The sequence below is a fragment of the Sinocyclocheilus anshuiensis genome, unplaced genomic scaffold (assembly GCF_001515605.1).
Source record: "Sinocyclocheilus anshuiensis isolate Anshui unplaced genomic scaffold, SAMN03320099.WGS_v1.1 scaffold928, whole genome shotgun sequence".
NCBI classification, from domain to species: Eukaryota; Metazoa; Chordata; class Actinopteri; order Cypriniformes; family Cyprinidae; genus Sinocyclocheilus; species Sinocyclocheilus anshuiensis.
The window spans coordinates 1068334-1076677 of NW_015552531.1; positions in this window are offsets into that span (position 1 = coordinate 1068334).

An 8344-nucleotide genomic window follows, 5' to 3' on the forward strand; every position below is an offset into this window, starting at 1 on the left:
TCATGTTCAATGTCAATTGTCATTCATTAATGTATTCAGCTAATAACTGTTGTTAAGAGCACTGACAATTTTGCATGTCAATAAAAACATAATTCACACAACATGCTGCTATGGTTGTTACTGGTGTTGTTGTTTTACTGTAAAACCTTAACCGAGGCTACACTCTAACACAGCTGCTCACATACTACTTTTGGCCTTCATAAACAATTGTTTTCACATAAACAAATGAAAGGAGACAAACTGTATATCTAAACTCAATTGTGCATTCCAGATGCTGTCACATCCTACAACCTCATCATCTGAGAGAAACTGCCATTCAATCACACCAAAATACAGATAATGATTAACTTAGAGGTATCATAGAGGATTGGGAAGATATTTCACTGGAGCTAGGTCTTCACTATTTTATGTGCTATTTTGTTTTATTTCTTTAAGCATTTATTTATGTTCAATGTCCATTGTCATTCAGTAATGTATTCTGCTATTAACTGTTGTTAGAACACCATCATTTTTGCTACAATTTCACGTCATTTAAAAAAGTACCTAATTGACACGTTGTTGTTGTTGTTGTTTTTATGTAAAACCCTAATAGACACTTCAAGATATTATAAGACCAGGCAGATAGAGGGGTAAAAACAATATTAATAAATAATATATACAAATAATACTAATATTAATGATATTAGACATCGTGTGTTTATAGTGCTAATAGCCAATCCATCATATTTTGGGGAATTTTTATTTATTTATTTTTTAATAAGTATCGGTTCAGGCACCGTTTAGGCACCAGAACCGTTTTAAAAGTATCGATTTGGCACCGGTATAAAAAAAACCCCAAAAGATACCCAACCCTAATTCACATACCCAGAGGGTGTCTAGCTGAAGGAGAGCGATAGACAGAATGAATGAAATAATGTGAAGGAATCCAGTGGCTCGCAGCATGATTGTCCTAGCCTTAATGAATTAATTAGTAACAGTGAAGATAAAGGGATTCAGAGCATTTCACTACTCATTCCCCAAGAGAAACCACTGACACAACACTTAGAGAGCAGAGGGGGAAAAGTGACTAATTGTGTTTCAAATGATGCACTATACCAGCGGTGGTGAACTCCGGTCCTGGAGCGCCGCAGCCCTGCAGAGTTCAGCTCCAACCCTAATTAAAACTCACCTGCCTGTAGCTTTCTAGTAACCCTTCAGACCTTGATTAACTTGTTCAGGTGTGTTTGATTAGGGTTGAAGCAAAACTCTGCAGGGCTACGGCTCTCCAGGACTGACGTTCGCCACCCCTGCACTATACACTATGTACACTACCTTTGAAAGGTTTGGTTAAGTAGTATTTGTTTTACGAAATTATTATTACTTTTATTCAGCAAGGACACACGAAATTGATCAAAAGCGACAGTAAAGACACTTATACGCAGAACTGTGAGATGTTAATGTTAAACATCTCACTTATTCCATAGAAAACTGTTATTTTAAATGTTAACATATTTCACAATATTCCTGTTTTTACTATATTTTTAATCAAATAAATGAAGCCTTGAAGAACATAAGAGACTTCTTTCAAAAACAATCTAACCAACCTCAAACTTTTGTAGTGTATTCTGCAATCCAGTGTATTCATTTTAGAATATTAGTGTTTTTAGTTATAGAATATTTAACGATTATTTTTTTTATTACACATTTGCTGTTTCCAGTTAAGTCCCTCCCCTTTCTGCTATGCAATCAAGTGTCCAACATTTCACACTTTGTTTTTCGGTTGAAGTTGTTGGAGTTGGAGTTGGAGAAGCAACTATAAAACTAGATTGTCAAGCTATAAGCTGCTTGTCAAGCTAATCTATTGAAGCTAACTCAATTAAGCTATTTATATCATTCCTAATCATTATTCAGAGCCATATTTTTCTGGCATTAGTAAAATGAGAGTTAATTAGGGTGACAACATCAAACTCAAACAAATACATTTTCACAAAATGAAACTAAAATAGGATGCAGGCTAATTTATATAACTATTTAAGTCTGTATAACTATTTAAAATTATATGTCAAAAACATGCTTTGCAGGGATTGTGAATCCTTTATTGGGTCACTTAAAAGAACTGAATGAATCAGTTTTAAATGAGTTTTCAGCACTACATATGCTTTTTTCTTCTTCGGATCACTAAGCAGTTAACTGTAGCATTAAACGCCGGAATGTAGTGTTTGCTTGTCAGGAAAAAGTAGATTGTGATTGGAAAAGCCATACCTGTATACTACAAGTAGACATTAAATACTGAACAAATGTATTAGTAGCATCACTACTTTTCGCTAGCTGTTACACTCTTCGCCCCAACACTAAATGCTAAAAGGTTAAAAAATCATTGTCAGGATAACAGAAGTTTGTAGCATTAGAGTTTTAAAGAACAGATAGCACAGACACAATATTTTATTTTACACAAATGAAAACAAGGCTGTTAGGGATTGAAGTACAATTCGTTCAGTTGTATGTAGACGAAAGAACTTTGAAAAAATGTCTTAATAAAAAGTTTCCAGTAGACAAACAACTTAGATATGACCTAGCTAGAACATACATGTATAGAACAGAATGAACATCTATCCATCATAATTAAATATGGAGTCTAGCCCATGGCTAAAGTCGGGTAAATGCTGCTCAGAATTAGCATCTTGTCACAAGTTTTACTTAGACATAGTCAGGTGTACATTGCACCTTTAGAATTTTTCATGGTATGTTAGACTAGCATACACACATAATATCTGTCAACATGTGGCTGTCAATTTGTTCCTTTCAGGCGAAATCTGGGCCAGCCTGTTTTTACTGGTTGTGTGCTCATGAAACTGACAGGCCTCATGGGATAGTGGTAAACTGGACAGGTCAGAGGGGATTAGAATTAAAATTTAATGTGAAGGTGTGCAAGTTTTGTGAAAATGTAACAGAGCAGAATAATTTTCATTGTCTTGAAAAGACTAAAGGGTACTGTCTTTATAGGTTAAAGTCTACATGAAATCAAAATTGACCCCATGTACTTTCTTAATACATGTTCTTCCGGGTCTTATTGTGAACAGATAGTGCATGTTCAGGTGTGGCGGCCGAATTTCTGCAAAATTATGTGGGCCAAAAGATCCATTTTTAAATTGTCAATAATATAGCAATGTACTGTATGAAGTCCCTTTGTAGTCAAGCAGCTTTCTGCTGGGCAACAAGGTGAATCCATGTAACCAACTTGAACTCACTGCATGGAGAAATCATTCACCCTCAAGCAATATTCCAGATCGCATGCATTCCTATTGAAATTACTGGATGTTGCCCACAAAATTGTCGAATAATGGTAAATATGACTGCACCTTTATTCCAAAGAAATCTTTGGAATGTTTAATCAAACAGTAAAAGGAAAAAAATCAATTATTTGCCCTGCCTTTGAAGCTGTTTTCCTTTTCAAGTGATGTCACTAAAACGTCTTATTTTTCATCCCTTCCCCTGCATTTAAATTAAATAAATTGGGTTGTGAATCCAAATTTTATTTGATGGACATTGTTATTTTCTGGGATATATCGAAATGGAAATTTTAGCCAACACAATAACCAAATAATTATCTATATGATTATCATTCTATATTTTGCGAGTGTTTTATTTTTATTTATTTTTTTTACTGTAATAAACTATCTTTCTTATCCCATAATGATTTAACAAATATAGACCTGCTATAAATTATTAGAAACTATACATGCCTATGGTCAAAAAAAATTAATGGAAAATATAACCTTTACAAATATAAAAAGGCATAAAGAATCAAAATTCCTTTTTACAACAAATTAAAAAATTAAAAATCTCAGTGGCTCATAAAAAAACATTTTATTTATATTTCAAAATAAGAATGCTAGAAATAATAGAAATAATGTGAGGTTGCAGGATCATTTCGCTATAATTTATTGGCTTGTATATATCGGCCTGTTGGACTAATACTGATAACATTAAAATTGCTTATATAAAGGACTCCTACTTAAAAAATGTAATAAAATCTTGTATCTTCCTCACTCTCCCCAGTGGATGGCTTCTTTATGTCTGACGCTAAGGCTGTCCTGCAAGGGTGTGATGACCACTGGACTTTCCAGGAGCAGGGGCGTATGCCTGTGCTCTTTCAAACTACGGTATGTGTGGACGTACAGGTGCTTTCCCCAGGCGAGTGGACAGCATTTAGCTACGTCTCAGCACCTGCACCCCGCTATGAACTCGCCCTGCAGGGGGATGCAAACAACCTGTACGCCTGGCTATTGGGTGTACGGCACCAGTTCACTGTCCAGCTGACCATTCATCGCTGGTACCACATATGTCTACAGTGGGACGCCCCTCGTAAAAGCTTCAGCCTGACGATAGGTGGTAACTCAGAAGTATACCAGCGGACCGCCATTGCCCGAGCAATCCCTCCTACAGGGTGTCTTCTGCTGGGATGCCAACCAAATGAAGCCTCCCCTGTGGCGAAAATGGCCACCGTGGAGCTCTACCTGTTTCGCATATGGGACGATGTTGGAGAGCACAGGGCCTGTGAGGATGGGACAGTGATTGGCTGGGACTCACGACTTTGGGCCGTCACACGAGCCCAGGCTATGGTCCAAGATTATACGTTGCAATGTGGTGAGTACAGGGATTCACAAAAGCAAAGCCTGTTTAACCGGTAGTTCATAAGAGAGGCGTGCTGAAAATAGCAGTGATAATTTGTGTAATGACTGTGTATAAGTTAGCGTCAGATCAACTCGGCAGACCATAAACAGCCTGAAGCGCTTTCTCTCTCTGAACTAAAAGTATACACAGAACTTTTTTTGTAAAGTCTTCAAAACTATTTAAAGCTTTAATGTTGCTGACTGAATCATCCAAATAGACATATCTTGCTTGTAAAGACCAGCATGTGGATTGGTTGGGACATTTTGTGTGTAGTGTCTTCATATACTTGCATGATGAAGATGATGCATGATGTTTTGATGGTGCATGATTTCATGATTTAACTTCTCAAGAAAACTCACTTTCATGCATGTATTATTTATAGATAAAATAATGATCCTGTTGGAAAATCCAGCTTTAGCTAGTAGCTGTACATTGGAACACGGTAGCTAGTTTCTAAGGTGGTCATTAGCTGGTTGACTAGTCCCCATATTCCAAAAACCAGTTTGACCACCTTAAGCTAGTATGACCAGCTGGTAACCAGTTTGTTGCTGGTCCATGATGGTCTACTTCCTTGTTCTTGTAGCTATTGACCAGCTTGAATAATCAATAACTAGAATCAGCTAATGAACAAGTTGGACTACCTAATGACTAGCCACCTAATTACCAGCTTGGATCACCTAAAGACTAGCTATGATCAGCTAAAGATTTGGTAGAACCAGCTAATGATGAACAAGCACCATCTTATCTTATTACCAGCTTGAACCAGTTAATGACCAATTTAGACCACCTAATGACTAGCTAGGACAGGCTAATGGCCATTTTGAACCAGCTAGAAACCAGTTATCATGTTTCAGCACACAGTTACTGGCTTAATATGGATTTTCCAACAAGGGAGTCACTAGCCTTGTCTGTTCCCTGCATCAGAAGGTAACTATCATCTGACCATCTTTTGTGAAAAATTGTTCACCCTTAAGTGAAATTCCAGATTATGTAGATTAACAACAGTAAATGTCACCGCACCTTTATTCCAAAGAAGTCTTTGTAATGTTTAATCTAAAAGTAATAACTTGCCCTACCTCTGAAACAGCTTTCCATTTCAAGTGATTTCACCAAGAACTCTTATTTTTTTGACCCTTCTACTCAGCTGCATTTAAATTAAACCAATTTTGTTATAAATCAAAATTGTATTTTATTGACATTGTTATTTTCTTTAATTAACCCATAATGATTTAACAAAATTATAATAATATAATAATTATAATAAATAATTATAATAAAAAAATTATGCATGTCTACAGTACAAAAAAAATAAAAATCAGTGAAAAGATGCATCCATATGTCAGATCAAATCTGGCTTGTCGTTTCTAGACTTGAATGAGTTCACTATATAAGACATGCTTTTTCTCCTCCACAGGAAATTAAGTCAAATCAATTTCAAATATCCTACAGGATATTTGAAACATTTCAAAACACATCCAGACACCGAGGCTGGATTGAAAACCTTGGATGTCTTGATTGAAATTATCTTATCAGATGTTGATGCAGGGTACAAGAAGAGCAGTAGTAACGACACTCTTGTCTTTCTATCATTTGTGCATGCCAATTCTATTTCTATATTTCATCTTTTAGGTCTAGGGCATCTGCGTATGAAACGCAGTGCAGACGAAACTACAACCCCATACAGTAAGTGCAGTGCAAGTGAATTCACTTCACTGGTGGTGGGTCACTGTCTTCGAGAAGTTACGTCCCAAACTATAAGCTATTCAGAATTTAAAGTTGCCTATTTTCTAACACAAAAACAATCTTAATAAGAGTGGCAGCATTAAAATTGAGCAGATACTGTAGAGTCAAGTATGTAATAATGCATTTAAACAAATGTTTCTTTTAAAAAGGAATCATTTACATTAGAGGGCTTCAAAAGGGATTTAAAAGGGATTCATCCAAAATGTGCAGGAAGGGAGGCTCCAAGTCCAGCAATGGTTTAAAAAAACCCTTATTTACATAACTGTCAAAATAAGCTATAAGGAAGAATGCGATTTTCAAAGGCTACATATGAGAAAGAGGACAGTTTATTATAACATGTTTGCTTATTTCCAAGGAACAGAAAAGAAGATATTTTGCAGAACGTCCAAGCTGTTTTCTTATGACCAATTACAACACGGCACATCTGAATGTTCTGAATTGAATGTACACAAATAAGATTTGAGAGCTATGGCAGGATTTTCAGCAAATGAATTTCATGTTTTCCACACCCAAAGTATTATACAGCTTTAGAAGATTTGGAATATAGTACATGAGTCAGAGAAACTACTTTAATAGTGATTATTGTTGCCCTTTTATAACTTAACAGCACATACACAAAGAAACAAAAATGAATGAAATATCAAAAAAGTGAAATATCTAATCAACCTCTAAACAGAAATGTAGTAGCCAAACCTCCTCCAGAGCATGACCTGCATTATTTAGTAACAATTTAAAATTAGAAGGCATCATTTATTTAATGATTAGGATAGTTTCCAGGAATCAATACTTCTCAGGAAGGTATGACAGTGCTTATCTTTAACGTCAAATGTCATTTCCACTCCTCTGCAAATTTAGCTCTTCCTTTTGTCCTCGATCTCACGGCATTCTGCACTGAAAAAGCATGGTGCATGACGCAAACAGATGTTTTGAATAGCGGATGTGTTGGGTAATCTTGTGCTTGGTTGTTGTCTGAAGTTAAATTGGACAGGGTTGCGTGAAAAATGTATGTAGTTGAGTAGAAATCAGCTGTATCTGCATATCAATATCATCTTAATCAAGAAAGATTAGAGTTCTGTGAATTGAAAGTTGTAGCCTCTGTAAACTCTGTGTTCTGTTCTTTCACTGTAATTAATTAATTGTGTAAATGTGTTTGTGAGAAACCCAAGCTATTTTTGATTTTAAGGTTTAAAGGTTAAAATGTAATATTTGATACACTTACAGCATCCCAAGGTTCTGCCAGCACCCGAGAGTTTGTCTCGACATCTAGTAAGTGTTCCATCTCTACATATAGACATACAGACGACAACATATAGACAAAGCATTGTACTTTGTGTGTCTATTTGCATTTAAAATTTTTACATGGAATTTGTTTGGTGCAGTGATGAATGACACTTTGTCTCCTCCTCCCTCTGCCTTTCTAAGGTCCACTCTACTTGATGTTGACTTCAATAATTACCGGTTCACAGAAAACCACCACACAAGGTCAGTAAACAGATGTAAGATGCTGTGGAATATAAAAAAGCTGGAGTAGAGAGCTCCAAATCAACTTCAGTCAGTGAGCCATTTACTTTGTGTAGTACTGGTGTTGAATGGGTCAGGATAGTTGACTAGTTGATTTTTAGCAGCAATGCTTTAAAGGAGATGAATCTAGAAACTTCTCTGAGAAGGTTTTAGCATGGGTTTTATACAGTAACTAGAGAAATGTGCATTAATTGATTCCTGTTAATGCACCACTGCTACAGTCTTCAAAATTCAGATTTGTTACACTCACCACCTTCAACAATCAATTTCAAGATTCCAAATTACAGTGTTTAAATTTGTATGCATAAGTTATAGCCTTATTTAGCATGCAGTGAAACTGCATTTTATGTGGTGCAGCAATCAAAACTAATTCCTTTTAATTTCTTTCACACAGGACAGAACTTTCAATCTTCGAGTCAGGTTGTAA